This window comes from Mustela erminea, chromosome 14 (genome assembly GCF_009829155.1).
Source record: "Mustela erminea isolate mMusErm1 chromosome 14, mMusErm1.Pri, whole genome shotgun sequence".
NCBI lineage: Eukaryota > Metazoa > Chordata > Mammalia > Carnivora > Mustelidae > Mustela > Mustela erminea.
In genome coordinates, this window is record NC_045627.1 from 74658889 (window position 1) to 74682495 (window position 23607).

The window sequence follows — 23607 nt, forward strand, 5'->3', positions numbered from 1 at the left end:
GTTACATGTTGTCAGTTTACCCACCCGCAATGATTGCTAGCACACGGTGCAGTCTCCAGTTGCTTGCTCCTCTACATTTACTCACATATGTAAAAATTAACGTTTTAATCAGTCTAAATGATGTGAACTAGGGGCAAAGAAGTAACAGTATCCAGCTTACCTTATTTGTCCTGGTGTTGAAAATGATTCCTAATGATTCTATTTAGTTTCGTTTTTTTAAAAATCCTAACCAGATATGGAATTGTGCTAGGCAGCAAGGCTAATGTTCATGATAATCTTACGAGCACTAGTTAATACTGTCCAAACTTTTGCTTTGAATTAACACTAGTTATTAATTTCAGAAAACACAGCCCTAATTTGACTAAGACTTGTCTACTTAAAATAGACAAGCTTTTTCATTATGAATGTTTCATGCGATGACTGTGTATTTTTACACAGTAAATAAATATCTGTTAACCCCTGTGTAGTCATCAATTTCTTAGAATTTAGCTCTTTTTTTGTTTTGCTTTAGGAAGTACAGATAGTGTAAAATTTATTTTACATAGTTTGGATAGCTCTTCCCCAGTATGTAAGCCACAAAAATATGTGGCTAACAATAATTCTATTGATACTTTAAATTTATGTCATAAAAATGTTTATTTAGGAAGAACAGGTATAATGAAAATGATTCCAAATATTGTGTGTGTGTGTGAATGGCTGGTGTTTTCTCTTGGCCTGAGTTCATGGCTATCCTATACTGGCTTACTATGTGATGAGTTCTAAGGAATGAATAGAAGAGCGCAAATCATTGGCATTATGGTAATGGTGAGGAAACTAAAGAAAACCATAACCCCTCCAGATTCCTTAACAATGTGGGCAGCCCTTCTCTCTGACATTATTAATAGATTGGCTTTCTGCCCTGATTGGAATAAAAGTCAGCTTTCATTTTTCTTTTTGTCCTTGGGCTCACCTTTAGAAGTGACTCTCCTGGTGAAGAGTGTCAGTAGCAGAAAGAGCCCTGACCATGATGAGGTCAAAGGATCAGACTTGGGTTCTAGCTCTTATTTCTCGGACCCTGAGCAAATCACAGATCCTTGGAGTCTCAGTTTCTTCTTCGATAAATGGAAACAATATTACCTATCTCAGAATATTCCTAAGAAATGGTACCATATGCTAAAATGTTTTATATATCATAAAACTATACAAGTATAAATACTATTGTGTCATTGGATGATCTACAGGCACTTATCTTTCTCTATTCATAGAAAAAATTGTATTGTGGCTGAAATTTGTGTATATTTAAGGAATTTTTAAAAAAGCGTTAACTTTGACATCCTTGGGGAATGTAGACCTGTACCAACTGAACAATAAGTGACTTTCTTTGACAAAACATCCCATTGGTGAGTCACTTAGAATGTGGGACTGGGTTGGGTAGAGGATATTCTTGCTTTGACACTTGATCACAGGCCTTGATTTGTCTGATTGGGCAACCTTTTCTCTTTCACTATATCATTCATGTATTTCCCTCCCAAAGCTTAAGGAAGTCATCAAAGAAGATCACAGATACTGCATTGATCAAGAGGATAAGATTGAATGAGATTTTATAGTTACTCCTTTTGATGTGTGCTAAAATATAACATTCATATAAGCTTATCAATGTCGTCAACATGGAAAATGTCACTTTAAGAGTGTTCTGAAAACCAACCTCCATCCCCTTGGACCTTTTGGTAGAATACAATGGTAGTTTATAAAAGTTTTGTAAAATTAGATATCTATTTGTCATATAAGGCTTGGGAAGTTCTTGCAAACTATAAATCCAAGTCTGGGAGGAGGAACACATGGGCTTTGTGGAAGTGAAGACAGATATGGTACAGCCTTTGTCTAGAGGGGAGTCATCACATTTTCTTCAATGACTTCGAAAGCAGAGTGAGAAATGAGAAGGCAGGCACAAAGTGTTTATCCTGTTCTTGTTTCTTACTAAAGTAAATGTAGGGGAAAAGTCACTGTGACAAGTGCCATATTGTATCTGCATTTCCTGCTTCCCTGCTAGCCGTCAGCCTCGTCACAACGGGTCAGCCAACAGTCCTGTGCTTTGATTGTGACGTAAACTTATGATGCTAATCATTTTGTTTTAGTGTGAGTAGAAGAACAATGTCTTTCAAAAGGAAAAACTTACTGGCTTCTTTTTTCTTAAAGACTATAAAATGCAAAGAGGATAAGAAGTAGAAAATCTAATAAGACCTGAAATAGTACAGAAGAGGGAAATGGTTTACAGGTATTGATCTAATGGTTCTTAGACCACAACAGGAGTTTCCACCAGGCAACAGCAAAATTACAAAGTAGTAACTTTCTCATAAGGCAAACGTTATTAATTTGAAGGACTACACTTTTTCTAAGATGTTGTTTTTCCTCTTTGGGGGTGGTAAAAGACAATATAGTTTTATGATATGATATAAATAGTAGGTAGAAGCTATATATATATATATATTTTTTTTTTTTTTCCCCCTCTACCTGGAAAAATAACAAACTTGACAACCCTATTTAGGCCCTCTGAGATGTTTTCTGAAGTTTTACTTGTCCACAAAATCTAGGAGATATTGTCTGATGGACTGAATTAGAGAAAGACAGGGCAAGCAGCTAACTCCATTATATGGCCTGATAATTAATCAGCTGTGTGTATTTGAGAAATCACTGACTCTCTCTCTTTTTTTTTTTTAATTTGCAAAATGAAAACCTGATGGCAGATTCTTTGTATCTCATAGGTTTTAATAAAGTAAAATGAGGTCATATATATTCAAGTTCTTAGAAAGTACAGAAGGCTCTGTAGAATGTCATCATTTTTATGTTATTGTCAGCAAAAGTGGTCATCTTTCAAAATTACTGGCAAGAGATTTCAACAAAATCTGTAAACTTTTCTATTCATTAATTTGGTAACTATTATTGGCAAACATAAAAGAAAGTTTATGTAATTAATTATATGTAAATAGAATAGAAAACATATTAGTTTAACTACTAGTGTCTTCCTAGCAAATAATGAAATTAATGAAATCCATCTTCTAAAGTTCTTGAGACATTTTTTATGTTTTAAAAAGTTATTTTGTCCAACTGGCAGTTATTGTCTCTTTAACAATAGCTACTCAGCAGAGGGACACAGTTCCAGAATGCATTTGGTCTGAGAAAAGGTACATGAATATTTCTTTTTTTTTTTCTTTTTGTTTATTGAACACCTAACATGGGCCACACACTATTCTCAGTCCTCTACTTTCATTATCTCTTTAATCCCCATCACAACACTTTGTAGTCATTATTCTTCTCATTTTACAGATGGGAAAATGGGTACAGAGAGATTAAGTTATTTGCCCACATTTACAATCAAGTTAGGTAGTAGTACAGCCAGACCATCTGATGCCATGCTCTTAACCAATAGACCAAACTTAGATAGGAATGGGTCCCACATACCTAGGTTTTCCAAAGTGATCTGTTGTAGTAAAAATAATATGTCATGTTCTAATATCTATTAAGTTCCCTTTCATATAATTTGTTCCAAAACTAACTATTGAATGCCGTGTGCCATGTGCAAAATAATCAAGATAGCCAAAGTCCCTGTTCCCAGGCCGCATATGTATGGGGACAGGATTTGGGGGCAGAATGAGAGAGGTATTTTGTTAAATTAATGAATGAATGGACGAGTACATTTCAGATAGTGGCAAAATGAAGCAGGATATTAAAGAGAAACTATGAAGGCTATCTTAGGCTAGCTAGTCAGGAAAGTTCTCCTCAGAGAGGTGCCTTGTAAGCTGAGTCTTGAACAGTACAAAGATACCATCAGTAAGCCCCACATTTGGGGCATGGGATTCCAAGAGGGCAAAGCAAACACAAGTACTCTAAAATGAGAAGGTGTCCAAGGTGTTCAAGCAAAGGAAGAAACCAATATGGCTGCATCACGGTGAGCAAGGGGGCATGGTACGTGATTAGGTCAGAGCCAGGTGGAGTGCAGAGTCTGTGGGGTCCCAGGGCATGGGAAGGAGCCTGAATCTGACTTTTAGAATGTGATGCCATTGAAGAGCTTTCAGCAGACAAGTGGCCTGATCTGTATATGGAAAACAGGGATTGTAGGGGTAGAATGGCAAAGGAAAGGAAACAAGGAGTCTTGCTAGGAAATGTTAAAATGTTAAATCCAAGATTTGGTTCGTTTACAAGTTGAAGTGAATGGAAGGATTTGATGGTAAAGATAGAGGGGAAACTATAAGTCATTTTAAAACCCGTTCAGGAGCAAGGAGCTTGAGATTTGTCGTTAATTTCCTTTAACAATTGACATGAGATCCCAAAGATTCTTCTTGAAGGACAGCATGCCCCCCCTCAGATGGAGATTAATTAGTCCTTGCACCTGGTTGGGCTTTATACAGACAACCGCCAGTCCACTGGGCTGTTGGTGATGGATACTGCACTTATAAATCTGAGCTTAAAACCAAGTTTATGATGGCATTTTATTTGAAAATTATGATAATGATACCTATTTCCTAAGAGTTTATGTGAGGCATAAATAAAATGTGTGTAGAAAGATTCTATAAATTACCTCTTGAAAGTGGGGTGTTTTTTTCTCTAGAAATCTTCAGTTTAGGTAGATTTTGAATCTACCTAAAGTATAGATTCACACTACCTAAAATGTAAATTTGCTTACATTACTTACTACCCAGAGTGGGGCTCAGGACCAGCAACATTTCTTGGGAGCTTGTTAGAAATGCACAATCATGGGTCCCACTTTAGATCTACTGAATCAGAATCTGCATCTTAGCAAGATCAGTGAAGATTAAATCAAAATATAATTAGATATCCACTCTCCAGTGTTAACATTTAGGGTGTGTCTGTTTGAACTGCATAAAGTTCATTCCATTGGATCTCCTATACATGTGTGGACATGTATTTCTAAACATGTGTGCAAAAATTTAAGCAGGTAGCCCTGTGTAGTTAACACCTACACTCCCTATGAAATAATGCACGTGGTTGTATCTGTTAATATTGGTGGCATTGGATATGAGGGTCATATTTAGGAGCTATAGTAACTGTTTATCTTATTTTGTTCAGGAAAATGTGAGTAGGCATTACTTGGCAACTAGAATAGCTGGTAGCCTATCCAGTAACCCAAAAGAGACTCATTATAGTACTTTATGTTTCTCAAAATACATTTTTCCCTATATTTAACACTACGAGCATTCTTTTTAAAGAATGGTATATTTATCACAATTTCCTGCATATCTTGTTTCATTAGGAAATTGCAAAGATAGATTTTCTGAGTAAGCATAATACCAGTGTTCTGTATTTATAAGTTATTTTCATAAGAGAAATATTTTCTCTCTAGGCCATATTTGTTGTAGAAATCATACAGAAGGTTCTTCTATATGCGGTCGAGGGTTTTCTTGGGAGTCCCATTCTTTTTCTATGAAGATTCTTGTGCACTCGCTCATGCTTTCTCCCTCTCTTTCTCTCTTTTGGTAAAAACATTTCAGTTCTGCTCTAGTAGCAAGTTCCAGTTATGTTATCAGCTATGATCACCATTGTTAGATCCTCAATGTAAAATATTCATTTTACAGCTTAAAGTTTGTACCCTTTTCCAAAGTTTATACCCCTTATAAATTTTTTTTAATTAAAAAAGTAGATTTATATCAATTTCAGTATTTCAGTACTCTGTAATAGTTAATCTAATTTTAAGCTGCAGACATTCCCCATTTAAGGAATATCTACAAGCCTGTTTTACATGATGTGTTCAGATTATTTTTGCTTTTTATAATTTTATTCATCAAAACCCAAATTTATTTGGCTTAATAGAGTAAGTCAGAGAAGCATATGGAGTACTTTTTTTTTTTCCTTCTGGAAAATGAATAATTCTTGAAATTATAGCATTTTCACGGGAATGTGATAACTTATGTACACCATAGTTTCTCTCCTTTGCCTACGTCTTTTTTTTTAAGAGTTCATACAAGAAAAGCAATCAAGTATCAGCTCACCTTTTTAAAAATCAAAGAAAATGTGTTTCATGTTCAAAACTTTTAAAAGAATCAGAACAAATGCATTTAAGATACAGAGTCCCTTCCTTTGTATCTTTAGTTGTTTCAGAGTCTTGGCTGAACTACTGATGAAGTTTTCCAGAGAGTTTCATGGGGTTATAGGAAGATTATGGAGTACAAGACCACAATACTGAAGCTTTATCACATTCTATCTTTTGGTTCTTGATACTGTCTTTCAACTTACCTTATTATTATTTTTTTAATCAACTCACTATAGAACTCTTTTTGAAATTTTAATCAGTCTTAGAAGTATCTGTTGAAAAAAGTTTTTATCAAACTGAAGGCAGTCATTTTCTTTATCATTGCAGGAGTTTTCCCCATGTCTTCTGATATTTTCTTACTCTTCTGCCTCCTGCTCATCGTTAATATTAAGCTCGTTCCTCCCTTTTTGTCCTCCTGCTCTCCTTCCCTTCGTCCCATCAAGAAATTTTGAGTGTTCATTGCTAGGTACAGTGTAATAATTTTATTCAAAAATACACATCATTGAGTGTATTAATTTACCATCTACAGAAAAGATTGGTGGGTTAAACATTGCACAGTAATACAATGCAATACGTAAAACTATTTTTGATGTTGTAAGCTAGCTTGAAACTGAGCTAATATATTGCCTGCAGAAAATAAGCAAGTTGTTTCTTTTCTCTCTCTCCATTTACTAGTAAGTCATTTATAAGACTTGTGGGAAAATAGATCCAAAAAGTATTAACTGTGTGTTTCTTGCTCTTAGAGCTGTTATCAGTTGGTAGAAGAATAAATTTCTGATTCTGTAATATTAGTGGAAGTGATACACATTGTATAAAAAAAAGGTACACATTATATTTCACGTTTTCAACAAGATTTCACTGAGCTCTGCTGAGTGTCAGATGCTTCAGGGATGCAGAACTAGAAAAACAAGATATCCTATTCCTGGGTTATCTGAGTAGATAATGTTATGCCTATAAACACTGATTCAGATTTTTAACTTGAGTAATTTTGTTTAGGCACAGATCAGAATTCAGAAAAGCGCTGCCATGTCCATATTATTGCAACAATATCAAATTAACACTGTGTTGTTCTGCAGTATAGGAACAGAAAACGGGATTATACATTTGGGTTTATATTAACCATCTATTTTATCCAAGTGTGTGTGTGTGTGTGTGCATATATATATATATATATAATATATATATATATATATATATATATATTAGAGAAAATACTTTTGTATAGAATACTAAACTTTTTGACAAAAAAAATACTGCTAGAAAGAAGTTTCTCTATTCATTATTTTGGCTGGTGGAGTATGTGGTTATGCTTTCAGAACCTTAAAAGATACCTTTGGTTGAAAACGCATTTTGTTAAGACTTACTTGACCATGCCCTACAAGTTTTTAAAAGTTTTCCCCCAGTGGTAAAATAATCACTTTTAATGTGTAGTTATCACTTACTTTATAATTACAACCCTGTTAAAGTCTTCCATCTCAAAAAGCTGTGGCTCTGCTCTGAGAAGAACAGAGGAGGTTATCATTTGGCTGAAGCTCTTGAAGAACATTTTCAAGTTACGCTTAAATTTACTTTGTGAGGTTCTCTGAAATATTGGTGAGCTCCATAGTAGTAAGAAAAGGATGTCATTTATACCGTATTTGGAGAACCCTCTCCTTAGGTGGTCCAAGTGAATTCATAGGGTTCATTTTTAATCCATTAAAAAGTATTATACTCATTTTTAAAGGTGTCTTACCCCGTAATGCCTATCACTTTTCCATTTGGTTTGTAAGACACACGTGAAGCCATTCTTATTCTGTTGCATTTCTGTGAGTTGAGAAAAAGAATGACGACCAAAGCAGATCACTAAAATGCCAATTTACTTTCAAATATTACAGTGAAGGACGGTTAAGCTTATGACCTTGTTGCACTGTACTTATATAACTTTCCTTGGGATTCTTTTTTAATCAGGTTTATTTTCCCTTTGAGTCTGACTTCTAGTGCCCAGAAGTTTTCTTTTCAGTAGTGTTTATGTATTTAACAGAGTTTTCTGAGGTGGGTGCTACAGAATGTTCACAGCATGGGTTCACATTGGACTAAGACTGTGTACGACTTATATCAAGTGGGAAACTTGATGGGCATGAGCTTTAAAAACGTTTTTTTTGTGTGTGCTCTACATTTGAAGCTTTCGCCTGTATTTCCTGTTGGGCTACGATGTTTTCCAGCATTGCCGTAAGAGAACAAAGTCAACATTAAAAAATAATTTTTTTATTGAAGAATATATTTTTCCAAGTAAAGTCATTATCAAAGAGACTGTCATGGTGGGTCATCATTCATGTGTGGCCCTGTGTTGCCCTTTTGCATCTTGAGATATAAACTCTAAGTCATAGTTAAATAAATATCTATTTATTTAGAGAGATGAAACCACCCTAAAGCCAGACAAGGAAGCTTTTTGAAGACTGTCCTTTTGGAGGAAAACTAAGCATGTTGTTGAGTAGTTCTCCCATTATCCTCCATGTTGGTAGTACCATCACGATCGATTGCCTAAGGTCCTCATCCACACTGAAAGGTTGATACTTATGTGCATATAAAATGTACCTTTAAAATAGAACGAATTTTCTTTATTTCCAAGTCCAATGCTATTTGCTATATGTGGCAGTTGAAAAGAGCACAGTGGAGCCTTAACATTTATTCAGAAAACAGTTACCATAATTAGGGTTCATTAGACCTGGACTGAGCTACGCTGATCTCTAAGAGAACAAGAAAATACTGGCTTAAATTAATATTATTAGCAAAATTTGTATTTGGGAGTAGGGTAGGGGAAATAGTCAACCCACCTGAGAGGGAAAATAGATTTTATATAATTGAGAAAGAGAGAAAGAAGCAGACCCTGGCACTGTGTCCTAGGCACTTAACACACAAAGTTTCTTTAATAAGGGGAGCTATCTTGACAAAATTATCTACTGGGAAAATCCATAGCTTATAAATCCTCGTGATAAACATATTTAGCATTTTTAAAGCAAGGTGCAGGAAGTCATTAAGTCCATTTCATTCTGTCAGGGAAAGGTAGACCCTAAAGAATAAATCCAGAAGGGCAAGGGGAGATGAGTAAAGCAGGAGCAAAATCAGGCTTTGGGGCAAATACGTGGCTTGTGAAGACTTCCGGAATGTGTCCTGTGGCCTCGCTAACATTCATCTTAGTTATTAAGTATACTTAAAGGTGTTAACATTTGCTTTAAAAACATTTTCCCTCAAACTTTTTATTATTTCAGAGTAACCCCCCCAACTAGCCTATCCATTGTAGTAGTCAGATGTGTAATTATTTTTTAACACATTACAGCGTTTTTTAATGCTTTGAATTATAAACTTTAGTAGTTTTTAACCTTATATTATGTGCTGAAAATAATAATGCTAATATTAAGAATAACATTGTGTAATCTACTTAGAAATTTTCAGACTCCTTTCACATTTGTTATCTCATTCTACCAATCAATAAATTAAGTTATCTGAAATGGAAATTATTTGTTCAGACTTATTAGTAGACTGTTCCCCTGAAGACTTCCCCAAATGCTGTCAATTTTTATCAATCAGAGTGGATACTAAATTTCATCTGGCTTCATGAAGGAATCAGTAATTTTTTTTGTTTCCCTCTTCCTCATTAGCATATCTATAAATTATCTATAATGTTTAATGCTCTCTGCAGACTTGTTGATGATTAGGGCCTATTACTTAAACAAAGAAACAGACAAAACTGTCATACTAAGATAGCTATACTAATTTAAAGGATGCACCAATTTTTCTCACTGGTGCTAACATAGAACTTTTACAGAGTCCTCCAGATTTTTCATGTAGGTTGAGTTAAAGAGATTGACTGGAGTGACTTTGTTAATATAAAAAAGAGGGCTTTTTTTTAAAAACACTATGACCCTAAAAGGCAAGCATGAAGATGGACCAAGTATCTTATTGCCTCACTGATATTGCCTGCCAGCTGTGAATTTTCTTACTACAATAAGTCCCCTCATCTTTATTGCTGTGTGCAAGGTACAGTGTTTCATTTTTCTTCCTACTTGGGCTTCCTGTAGAATGCACACCCCATATAGTTCTTTAAATTCATACTGTTGTGAGAACAAGTCAGTCTTTCTGTTCTCTCCTTTGTTAACTGTATACCTCATGGAGCAGCAGTTCTTTCTTGCCCTCCCTGAGTTGTTGGACTCTGTTCAAATTAAACCCTGTAAGAGGATCAGCACGTTACAAAAGTGGAGTGTATCTTTATATGACACCATGTATTTTTGTATACCATCGTCTTGATCTGGAAAATGCTAACACATTCAAGCCAACTAAGGGTCTCATACCCACCCCTTGTAAATGAGGCTTCCCATCTACCACATAAAAAGTAGGGAGAACACATGTACAATTTTTGCTTCTTTGAGGCTAAAGATATTCATGCATATAAAATGCATAAGAATTATTTTGTAATCCAAGAGCCAAGTCAGATCACCTTTCGCCTGTAGTGAAGCCAAATGGAATGTTTATGGGGCTTTGTGGATAGGCAACTTCAAATCTTGGTTCTCCCACATGATTAAACAGGAGACCTTGGGCAAGTTCCTTAGCCTTTCTTTGTCTTCATTTCCTGATCTACAAAATTTTCATGGGTCTTCTAAATGGCGCTTGATCTGAGAGTTAAATAAAGCACATCACATAAAACACCCATTGCACGTTCAGTCCATCATCAGTGCTCAGAAATGGTAGTTTCCACCAGTCTGCTTTGCAGAGTAATGCTGGCTGCTGTGACAAGTAAACCCCAAATACCCAAGTGGCTGGATGTAGTGAAGCTTATTGCTTAGTCTTGGAACAGTCCCATGCAAATGTTCCTTCGTGGTGAGCAGACGCCCTTCCAGGCGGTGTTTCAGAAATCCAGCTTCTCCCACTGTGTGGTTCTGCTGTCCACGGAGGCTGTTGAGTCCTCTCCATTGTGCCAGCAATTAGGCAAAGAGAGAATGGAGAAGGCACGCTTGCTTTAAAAGCTCCATAGGCACCGAGTGACACACATTGATTCTGCATACGTTCCTCTGGGGGACTTGTTGGGTGACACCACCAAGATGCGAGGGGCCCAGGAACTCCACTTGCAACTGGACCACCACTTTCTAGCCACCACTTTGTGCAAACACAGAAGGGCAGTTTACCCTCCTCTGCCATAGCATTTATTCTTTACCCACTGTTCAGCCTCATAATCCAGTCAGCTAAAACCCTGGCTAGTAGAATATAATGGGGAGAGGTGGAGGAAGACATGGCTTATGGGTCAGGTCAGTGGATATAATCTTCTAGAATTTGTGACAACCGAAACTTTCTCTCATCTCTGTTCTGTTAATAGACACAGTAAAGACTCAGTATCATTTGCTTTGTCTTCTACCAAGCATTTATCTCCATTCACTTCTCAAATTTATATTCCTTGGATCTGTAACAAAAGATAATTCTGCTGCATGTGTTTTCATCTAAGTGTTGACAATAGATACAAGTCAGCAAATTTATTTATACCATTTCTAAAGTATGTGCTTCGAGAACAGTACGAACTGTCAGAGCCAAGAGGAACCTAAGGAGACACGGGGAGTCAATGTAGTGTGGTATCCTGGATGGGATTCTGAAACATCGGACAAATGTCTGAGGACATTAGACACCAACTAAGGAAATATGGAGAAAGTGTGGACATTCATTGGTAAGACTTACCAATATTAGTCCACTAACTGTGACAAATGTACTACATTCATGGAAGATGCTAATAATAGGAGATACCGGGTGTTGAGTATATGGGAACTGTCTGTACTATTATAATTTTTCTGCAAATCTAAACTGTTCTAAAATAAATTTATTATTTTAAGTACTGTTGTAATAACAGTAGCCTTCATATTTGCTGAGTAGTCACACTGTGATATTGCCACTGCCGCAGACCTGGCCTCTCCTTTTTAACTTTTATATCACCGCTGTCAGTAACAGGGCCTTCCCAGTAATTGACAGAATCCATGTCTGTTTAAAGCATCTTGTTCAGGCTTTGGCACTAGAAACGTCCTAGGAACGTTTGCCTCCTATTTCTTTGCTCTCCCTCCCTCAGTGCTTCTAGTCACTCTGAAAAGGATAATATGAGCTTTTATTTGGCTAGCAAAAAAGATCAGACTAATAAATCACTTCATTTTACAACTCCAGGAAATGGGGACATGGTCCCAGTGCTCGTGGGGTTTATCAGTATGTGCCCTCTTTACAATGTGTAAGGAGTAGACTATTTTACTTATTAAATGAATGATAGCATTTTTTCCCCTTTCAGTCTAGCAAAACAAAACAAACTCTATGATGACAAAAGAAACAGTTTTGTAAGAATATTAAGACCATAGATATTTTTTCCACTTCTGAATTTCCCAAAATGTTACTACTTAATTTTAAAACTAAAAAAGATTTTATCAGGGCGCCTGGGTGGCTCAGTTGGTTAAGCACCTGCCTTCGGCTCAGGTCACGATGCCAGGCTGCTGGGATTGAGCCCCACGTCAGGCTCTCTGCTCAGCAGGGAGTCCACTTCTCCCTCTGCCACTCCCACTGCTTGTGCTCACTTGCTCTCTTTCTCTCGCTTTGTCAACTAAATAAATAAAAATCTTTTTTTAAAAGAACTTGATCTACATTTGAAAGTGCCTCGAATATATTCTTGAAAAATTATTTTATGTCATAATCTCTCAAAACATACAGCTAGAGAGAGAGAAAAAAGAGAGATTCCATATGTCAATACCACAAACGACAAAACACTTGTAAAAACATAATTTTCTATTATTTTTCTTTCTCTGTATGTAGCTGCCCAAATTGTATAATACTAGGATTTACACCTAAAGGTCAGTGTCTCTGAAAATTCTATACCAACTTAAAACTTTATTTTTAACTTCCTTGGTCTACTTCTTTGGTTTATTCTAGCATCATAGTGATGATTTCCGTATTTCTCCACACACAGTTGTACCCATTTCAGCAATATTTATATGTGAAAGGAAGTGGAAGTTCGAATCCAGATTTGCTGACCCTTGAGATCTTATATTGACCTTAGTAGGTATTAACTTTTTAGATCAATAAGAGCTGTTATTGACCTCAAAGAAAAGTCAATATCTGCTTGTTAATTTGCAGCTTGAAAATGTTATACATTTTGTTCTTCATTATTACCCTACTTATTTCAGCCTTAAAAAAAAAAAAATGTCTTTACTGTTTCTACCAAGAGATCATCTTGTCAAAACATTTTGGTTTTGGTGTTTAAGGAGATAATCACTGGGCATGGTGGTCATTTGTGAGTGTTCATTTCAGTTTCTTACAAAATAACAGCTGGCTGAGATTCTTGCTGTACGGGAAAGTGAAATAAATATACTTAATTGTATCTTATTTAATGTAGTGTTTAACACTTGAGAAACAATTTAAATGATCTATAGCTCATGATAGGAATATTCTGATGTGTATATATGAAGAGCAAAAAAAAGTCAAATTGGAAATAAGTGGTCTGAAAAGCAATTAATAATGTGTTCCGCTTTTCTATGTATAATAAAAAAGATCAGTGCAGTTGAATGTTCAGTAGGTACTTTTTATTTGGATAAATATTAAAAGCTTTTATGTAAGTACTGCGTCTGTGGGTTTGAATTTTAGAGTCCTGTGCTTCTAAAGTTTTATTAAGTGTTTAAGTTTTAAGTATTGGTAGAGAAGTGGCTTTTCACATCATCATTGTTTTGTATATTAACATGGAAATGTCAAGTTTTGCATAACTTGAAATGTCTCAGAATTGCCTATTGCTGAAATTCAAATGTCAGAACAATACTTCTGCACATATATGACTCTGATATTTCAACTCTAAAAACCTCATAAATGATTCAGTATCACTTTGGCCTTGTTATGATACAACTTTAAAAAGAGGCAGAGAGATTTAAATCTGGTTTAGGAAGTGGTAGTCTCATTCAGTCTAGTCTTGAAGCATTAATCTCTCACTCATTAATGATCATTAATCTTTTTAAAAAAAATATGTAACCATTTTGGTGAAGAATTTGAGTTTTAATGAGGATCCTTTCTGTATTTTGTACCAGTACAAAAAAAGGAAGCTGTTTCATTTTTGAGCAACAGGATTGGCTTCTATCTTACACTCTTTTGTGATATTAGTTCATTGTCGTGTTCTCAATATTTAAAAAAAAAAAAAGCTTTATTCAAAAGATGAAGGCTTTCTAGGACATAAATGATAAATAGAGGCCAAATGGCCTGTAGAAGTAGACTTTACTGTTAATTTACTCTTCTAAAGTTCACATGGTATTTGGACCTTTAAAATTTTAAATTTTAGAGCTGGAATGAGTCTTGGAGGTAACAAACCTACCTTTGTCATTTTACACAGAAAACTGAATCTTGATGTCTAGTCCCTGTTTATTGCTAGTGGTTAATTTTTTATTTAAAAATCTCAAATATTGTTGACCATTACTGGCGTATTAATAGCTTGAAATAAAATACCTTTACCAGCCCCATATTTTTGTGTTAAGTATTTCCTTTCTTATGGAAAAAAAATCTTTCCCCAGGGGGACTTTATCACTTGAAGAGGTTTATTTTCATACATGGTCCTAATAACCTGTTTTATTTCCTTTTCTTGGATACAAAGTTATGACAATTAAAATATGCCAGCATTTCAGTATGATAAAATTGATATGTTTGGGGTCTTACTATTCCAGAAATAAAAAATGCTATTAGGGTCATAGCTTGGAGTGTGTACCTTGGCGTGTTTCATTTTTCCTCTGCTAGGAGATTAGTGGAAAGTAAGCTCTGTAAATTAAATTTTATTGCAAAATTATCTTCCGATGTTCAGCAGTGAAGATAATATTGAGTGATAAAACTGGAGTGGATTTTGTGTAAGGCAATTACAGCATGAAGACCACAATCTGAATGAAAAATATTGCTCAAGATTTTCTATAATCTGTAGAAAACTTCGTTTTGGGATATTTTTAAAGTTGTCTCATTTTATACAGGTGATTATAATACCTAAGCTAAATTGCAGCAGTTTGAAAGCATTACTGAATGTTTTTAATGAACACTTATATATGGTGAGAAGGGCAAATTTATATATATATATATTTTTTTTTTCATAGTTGGGAAATTGTTATCATTTCAAAAAGTCTTTCCACTACTGGAGGTCTTTCTGTGCAGCTTGCTTTATCCAGTGACCCCCTCTCTCTTTGGATAACTGCATATGAAAGTTAAGATCAAAATGTGCGTGGTGTATTACACTCTCACTGTGGCACATGTGAAGAGGAGCTTCTGTTCCGGGTCTCCATTGTATAGTTGAAGAAGTATCCGGTCCTTTTATAACTTTATTTATACCTCAGCTCTTGAGTTTGGCCTTTACATAGTAACTGCAAACAGATAAGAAAAAAGGCCTTGTTCTTAAATTATGTGGAAGGTCCTTGGTTTGAGAGAGCCTTCTAGAGGTAAACTCGGAAAAAGAAAGTATGTGTGTGTGTACATGCATGTGTGTGTACACGCTCTCCCCCCCTCCCCGCAGCTCCAGCTCACGTGTATATTTCCTGGCCTTATGTTCTTCTTTTTCACCTGTTAATCAAGACGTGTTTTTTGTGTATCTGATATGAGCAAATTAGCGTCACAAGCTTCTGGAATGGTAGAGACAGACGATGGCTGTGTCAGCGTTGGCTCCATCCCAAGGAATGGAACGTCTTCTAGTAGTATTATCCAGCAGAAATTATTAAAGGGATCTGCTTGTTACCTAATGTCCATAGGATCCTGTCATCTTGAAATAAAAAAAAAAAAGCCATTCCCTTCAATAAATAGGAACCTAAAAAAATTAATAATAATTCAGAAGAAGTTACTTTTTACTTCCCACAGGCAGATTGGAAGAGATAGCTTATTGATTCAATGTATATGAATCCTTATCGTAGACTTCTCATGTCCTCATCACTTGAGGCAATTCATCCCGCTGAATTGACTGTAATGCCATCATGAATGAAGACCATGGAGGTTTATCAAGATGAAAATAGCCCATTAAGAACTGATCTGTACCAGTTTCGAGAAGCAGAGCCTGAGACCTGGTCCGTGAGGCTTTGGCTAGGAAAAGTTCACTCGGTGCTGGGCATAGCCCAGCTCCACAGGCCCCAACTTTATTAGTGTGGAGATAAGCTGATTAGGTCTTGTCAATCAAAGGTGCCCATATCTCAATTGAGAGACACACACTCTCTCTCCATTTTTCTTTAAGCATTGAAGCAGGCAACAAAGAGAGAGATGTGTGGTACGCACCCCCACGGTTGTCGCCATGCAGGGCGCAAGGGTCCTGTGATGATGTGATGACTGTATTAAAGAGTACATCAATTTGTTTTAAAGTGTTTTGATTTTTTATGGTGGCATTAAGAGAGAGAACATTGTGGTTGCAGCTTTACTAGAAAGCAAAGAGTTCTAGAAGAAGAAAAAAAAAGTGTTTCTTTGAAGCCTACCAGGGCTTTGAATCTTGCTGTGCCAATGGGCGCTTAAGTGCTCCCGTAACTGGCATCCTCAGATCCGCCATCAGCTTAGGAACTACCTTCCTCTCCAAATTATTCCTTTAGAAGAACAGGGAAAAAAATGTTAAATTGACCTATGTGATAGTAATGTTTATTGACCACAAGTTTTTTGTTTTTTGTTTTTGTTTTTTAACGATTTAAGATTTTGGATGAACGTGTAACATACATTGGCTGTATTGATGTACCCTGATTCATCTGTAAGGAACGTAGATATTTCTAAATGTTCCCCAACTATGGATGGGCAACGTTGCTTCATTTAATTGTTTTATACAGAATAAAGCCTTGCCTTATCTATCTGCAAGATAAACTTGACTAATGAATATAGGCTGTCAAAGTGGAATTCTGTAGGGCTTCAGCTGGAGACCTCATCATCTAGTCACTGTTGAGAAAAAGGTAGAGCGATGGTGTAGGGGGAAAACCTGGCCTTTTGTTCTTCACATCTGAAGTTTGCTCACTGCAGGCCTCCTTCCTACTTCAATTGCAACAACAGAAAGGAGCCCTTCCTCCTCTCCCCCAACCCCGCATGCACCCCCCCCCCCCCAGTGCCGCAATCCTGCATGGCCACAGTGCCACAGTGGATTACCTCTTGATCAGCTATTCTTCCCTTCATTCCATCCATTTTCCATGAACCAATCAGACAGCCCTCTCAGGAAAGACTGGTGCTGATTTCAATAAAATGCGAATTCTGTACACATAGGCATTCTAGATGTTGCTTGTCACAGAGCAGAAAAGGCATTCATGCTCCCCGGACTCAGATATCTCGATGGAGTGTCCTATGAGAAAAACAGAAATTTGAGTAGATGAAGATAGGACTAGTAATAGTGTCTGAAGTGGAAAAGGTACTCCACTTTCTACAGCACTGATTGGCCAGAGTGGACGCACAGATATGTAGATGCGTGTGCCGTCCATCTGCGTGTGAATGTGCTCATGGATATCCCCCCCAAATGTGTACAGCATCTAAGACATGTGAGATAGTAAGAAAACTACTTCGTCACTGGTTCTCCAGTGACCCAGATGGGGGTACTTGGCCATGATAAGTCTGTTCCAAAAAAAATGTATGATCTTGAAGTGTCTTCTGAGTTGTTGGAAAGATCAGTCAGTGATGCTTAGACATAGGTGTATTTTAAATGTACAGATTTACTATTCAGGATTCTTTAACTTAAGACAATTTATTATTGGACTTACCTTAATAACAGTAAAGTCTTCAGAATGCTCACGAATTTTTTTTATAAAAGTTAACGTGCAGCTTTCCAGAAATACCATATATATCTATATATAGAGATATATCTCCATACATTCACATCTCGGATACTCTGTATTTCTATTCTGTGTAAGCACCTTCTCATTGTTTAGGTTTCTAGCTCGATGTCCCTTTTCTTCCCCCGAGAAGACTCCACTGACCACTCCTTTTAAAGCAGTTTTTTTTTGCCCTCATGTCTTACCAGACCCCTCCCCGATAGCACTGATGGTAAATAAGGATAATCCATAACTCAAGTTTTGCCTGTCTGCTACAGAAGAATGTAAGCTTCCTGAGGGGCATTTTGTTGAGTGACTGAAAGAACTGGACAGCTCTGTTTTTTTATTATGAAAAGAAGTTGCTCACTAAACTTTATCATTACAATAATCATAGCCTCTTTCCAGACCACTTTTAAGGAGATCTGCTGTGGCTTTTTGTCATCTTAGGAGTTAGCTGTATCGTCTCTTATTGTCTTGAAATTCTTAATGCATTCAAGTAGTTCTCTCCAAAATACCTTTTTGCACATTAAAAAAAATTACATTTTACTCAGCAAAGTGAAAATTAAGAAGAATATACCTTACTTAAGTTAGTCCACCATGCAGCTGGTTGATACCAATGAATAAACATTTGGTAGTAAAGATTTTAAGCCTGTAATGAGTCTGGATTCCCTTTTTCATTTACTACATACTTTAGTTGTTAAGTTTTGTTTCTCTCCACTATTTACCAGTTAAAATTTCCTAAGTTCACTCTGGTAATTGTTTTTAGGCTACAAATGTAATAGTGAAAATTAGGTTGCAGCATGATAATGTTGACTTATCGTGAGTTCAGATACGTTTGTTTCACTGAAATCCTGTAATAAGCAGTATGGAAAGAAATGCTTGGACTAGGGGGCATTTGCTACTAGTGGCTTTGTCATTGTGTAAACCTCAGTTTTCCCCTTTATTATCTGATGAGCAAAGCACATAACCATTTCTCTTTTGCTGCTTATAAAGATAAATACTTAAATTATTCAACTTTAAGCTGTAAGCATTTTCAGTTCATACCAATGATTTTGAAGAATCACCTTTTTTGGGGCAAATTTAGAAGCGTACTTCAAAAGAAAATAAGATGTTTTAGTATGCTTCTCTGATCACTGATTAACTAAAAAATTCTATTTGAATAATATAGGGAATTGTACACCAAAATAGATCATGCTTAGAATTAGCATTTGAAAAAGCATTCTTGGGAAGAAAAAAAAAAAGTCTTTAAAGAGAGATTTTAGGGATACCCTAGAAATATTTGGAAGAATTTTATAAATTAAAGACTACTATCCCTTATTTGCACCTCAGAAGTATTTTCCATCAATAAAGACATGTTTTGAGTTGTTTTTATCATCAACATTTCACACACACACACACCCCCAAAACATAAAAATCTATCATTGAACTCTTTATAATGTACCAGAATTTACCAGTGGCCCTAGACAGTCTTAGCCCCTGAGACACTAATTTTTTGTTTAAATTTCATAAAGGTGGAGGAGTATTCTGAGTGATTTGATGAGTTTTTCTTTGGGAAAAACAATTTTTAAAAAATAAATAATATCAAGCGCTTATTCTTCAGCTTCTCAGATGACCTTTCAAATAGTTGTCATACAGAAGAGTCCTGGTTTATCTGGAGCAAACAGACATAACTGCTGGACACTAGAGGTTTAAAGTATCATCGTTAAACTATGAAAATTCAAAAGCAATGATGTTTTATTATTTAAAAACAAACATTTTTTTTCATAGTCTTCCTTGACATATTAGTATTTGTTCAAGAATTAGAGGGCCACCAGCTTCCCTTTCTTTATGTTTACCTTGCAGCTCTGCTTGGCCAATGTTTATTTCTGAAAAAAAGTAAAATTGAGTATATTTAGGACAATAAAATCAATATTATCTCAGGTTGATTTTCTTTTAGGATATTACATTTTTCTTAAGTGACAAATACCAGGTAACTTCCAGCAATAGGATTTAGATGACAGTTTTACCTTTTAGTGAGTGTGTGTGTGTGCGCACGTGCATATATATAACTATATAAAATAGATTTTCTTTTATAACAACATCTAAGTGTCTCTTGATTCAGCTAGTTTTATCATAGCAATCACATGTTGTAGGGAGCTCTTTTTGTACCATTAATAATAACTAAAACACAATAGTCTTTTTAAGGGAGAGAAAGAGAAGAGGGAAAAGGTGGAATTTGAAAAGGGGGGAAATCTGTTCCTATTCCTTCCCTGAGGCTGAACTGTTTATCACTCTATCCTCATTCGATAAAAGTGAATTTTATAATAAAATTTTCCCTAATCGGGCACTGTCAGTGGAGGTGTCTTATCGCTGAGAGGAAAATGACACCGATCCTATCGGAAAACAGAAACGATGTCACCATGTTCCCAATCACAGCTCTTCAGCCCCCATATCTACCTTCTCCACAAACACCAAGCAGTGCTTTTTTCATAAGAACATCAAAACCGAGCAAAGTCATTAAAATTGCACCCGCGTAGAGTTGCAGGGACCAGCCGCACTAGCGCAAAATGGGATGTGGGAAAACAGACTCTCTAAATGTGCTAATTCCATTGTCACGTGTTTACGGCTTAATTTTAATCAGTTAAAAAAGCCACACATTGCAATAAATTGGCATTATCTTCTGTGACACCAGAAGACACAGTTGGTTCAAGGATTTAGAGGGTCACTGGCAACAGTATATAGTATTACAGACAAAGTATTTTTACGCTTGAACTGCGGTAGCTAAGGTACAATCCCCAGTTAAGACTGCAAACAAAGACTATAACCCACATTGCACTAAGTTCAACTTGCAGACCACCTCCATCCTGGATGGACTTTGTATGCAAAACAAAGAATTTCGAGAATTTTTTTAAGAGTAATTTATTCATCATATGAAAAAATTTTTTTAAGTAGCCTTTCAGTGCTGTCGCCTTACTGCATACTTGGCAATAGACCAATAGTCTTTCCATAGGTCCTCTCCGTAGACTTGTCTTCCAGGGCTGATGTTTCATTGACTGTGTTTACACTGACCATTCGACTTGTGAGCCTAAACAAAGATACATTAACACGCTTGAGGAAATGCAAACAGAAAATAGTGTCATTGACAATTGTTGAAGGCCAACAATGAGAGACTATCTCTAATGGTCTTAATTTATTAACGTCAAATTAGCACCAAGATATTTTTACACAATTGAGTTCAGAAACTGCAGAAGTAGAAACTGCCGGCAAATTTAATTTTAATTTGTTCCATGGGTTTATTCTTGGGATATGCATGTCTCTATTTCAAAGCAGAATAACCCCTAGAATATGGACTGACCACTCTGCATAAGAATATCTGTGAGTGGCTTTTGGACAATCAGTCATTTTCCATGGCAAGGTGACAGATACCACTTTGGTTCTCAGCTTTGTAAATTTTCAGGACATTTACAAAAGAATTTTAAACATGAGACATCATAAAGTTTGTTTTAAAACATCTACTAAAATGTTCAGAACTGTCTGACCTCTGTAGTTCGTGAAATAACAGTGAGTGAAAAAAAAAAACAAAAACCCAGTTTCAAACCCATTTTTTTTAAATTGACAAATCTGACCTTGAGGGAGGAAAAAAAAATGCAACCATAACTTTTATGGAATGAAAAGAGCTTTCAGAATTAAATCATTTGGCAGTGACTGAAAAAAATAAACATTTGAGTAGCTTTTGTTTTAATTTTGTTCAGCGCTTTGTTGATCTGTTTGTACCAAAAGCAGCAGAAAGAAAAGACGAAGTAAGAGTGAACCAAATAGAAATAATGTTTCAGCGCATTGTGCTTGCCTTCACTGTGAGTTCAGTTTTCTATAGTCGATGTCAGATTGATCAGACCTCTGCTGTGTGATTGAAGAACACTTTTTAAAAACATCTCATATTGTGAAGTTAAAATGATTAAGTCATAATACCATTAAAATTGTTTTTCTGATTGTACTCACTTTGCCACAGAGGCTGGCTGAGTTACTGCATTTCTTCTAAACAACTTGTGTAAATTAACAGGGTCATTCCCTTAAAAAAAAAAAAAACAACAAAACAAAACAAACAAACAAAACTAATAGGGAAGAGGAATGAGTGCAAATTTCGAACACAGTTCTTTTCTCTGCTAGGATTAGCAGCCGGTTCTGCATGAAGGGAGAGAAGTTGGGGACACAGAGAAAGGCCTTCCCTCTATGATGGCACTTGGCTTTTTAAAGGAGACACTCACAAAAAAGTAACAGGAACGTTAATTGTGTAAAATGGGATGTCGGTTTTTGTTACATATCTAAAAATGGTTTCATTGATTTTGTTTAGACTTTACCAGTAGCTATGGGTCTTGGTCAATGATTTTTTTTTCTTTCCTTGTTTTTCTTTTTGAGGAGATGAGCTAGTTTTTAATTTTCACGTATATACATACATATATATTTTTCCTTGTTGTGTGTTAATGGTAAAAATGTTGTCCGAGATGATCAGTATGTGCTGCCTTAAAGAGAAACAGCTCCCCCTCTATGTTTGACTGGAGACCCATAGGATGTGTTGATTGAAGGAGATTTATGGGAGGTAACGTGTTTCTCAAGTTCATACATGAGGTAGCGGAACAGGTTTTATTTAGCCTTCCTACACCATAAAATTAATTAGCCTAATACAATTGCTAAGTTGAAATCATGTTTCTGATTTAAAATTTGTAATGTATATATTTAATGTCTTAGGGGGAAGTCACTATTTTAAAGATACAAATCACAGTGTCCTAGTTAACCTGACAGAAAGCAACTATGGAAATAATAATTCAGCCACAAAACATCATGCTTCTTTAGATTTTTGACAGTGGAGGAAATAGAACATTTTGAAAAATCTACTTGGAGGCTATGTAAAATCAATTAAAAAGTATAATGTTTCATGATTAATGAAAAAGACCATGTTTTATTTATATTTCTTCTTGATTTACTTTAGTTTCATAAATAGAAGTTATGCAATTGCAACTGAATTCTTTTGTGGGACCCCTTTCGTTAAAAAAACTATATTATATTTTTAAACCCTATTCATAAACGCAACTGACCAAAGTGTGTACATCAGTTAATGTTGTGTTATACTTTTCTACACATAGGCTGCGCCATTGAGCCACTAGTTAAAGGAATATTTGCTGTGCTGCCTGCAGTTAAGTGGAAATGGAAATGTAGACTACGTGGGATTGAAAAAGACTGGCTTAACAAATGTTTGGTAACAAACATTTAAAATGTTTGTTACCAAAATTAACGGGGGGGGGGTGGCGAGGATATTTAGATATACCTAACAATCATTTTGGGGTCTTTAAAGGTATTTCCTAATAATTTTAAATTTAGTGCTTTTCAAAAACACACGTATTCTTTCAAGTTTTAATTATTTATTATGTCCCACAGACAATTAGAAAAATGTATAAGAAAAACATAAATCTAGAAGAACTACAATGTTTCATTTAAGCATATGAAGTCATTTTCGTATTTTATGTGACTGAAGATTATTTAAAATCTATAGTCATTTAAAAGATGTAATATTTAAAATAACTTTGAAGTGTCAAATATAATTAACATAAATGTGCTTAGAAATTTTACATTAAAATCTAACTATTCAAAAAAAAACAATAAAATATAACTAACTTCCATATCTGCATGAGAAATTTGTGAAGTCAAAGTGAATAGTGTTCTTTCTCTCATGGAATATAAGAAACTGTTCAATAAATCTAAATTAGGAACTAGTTTGTTGTTATGAATACATACTGAATTTCTATTAATATTGGGACTAGAGGACATATTAAAAAAACTATAGTA

At 35.6% G+C, this 23607-nt stretch overlaps 1 protein-coding gene across 19 annotated transcripts in view; it reads left to right on the forward strand.

Annotated features, from left to right (window-relative positions):
• VTI1A (vesicle transport through interaction with t-SNAREs 1A) overlaps positions 1 to 23607 on the forward strand; it is a 353313-nt gene that overhangs the window by 91815 nt on the left and 237891 nt on the right. The gene's annotated exons all lie outside the window — the stretch shown is intronic.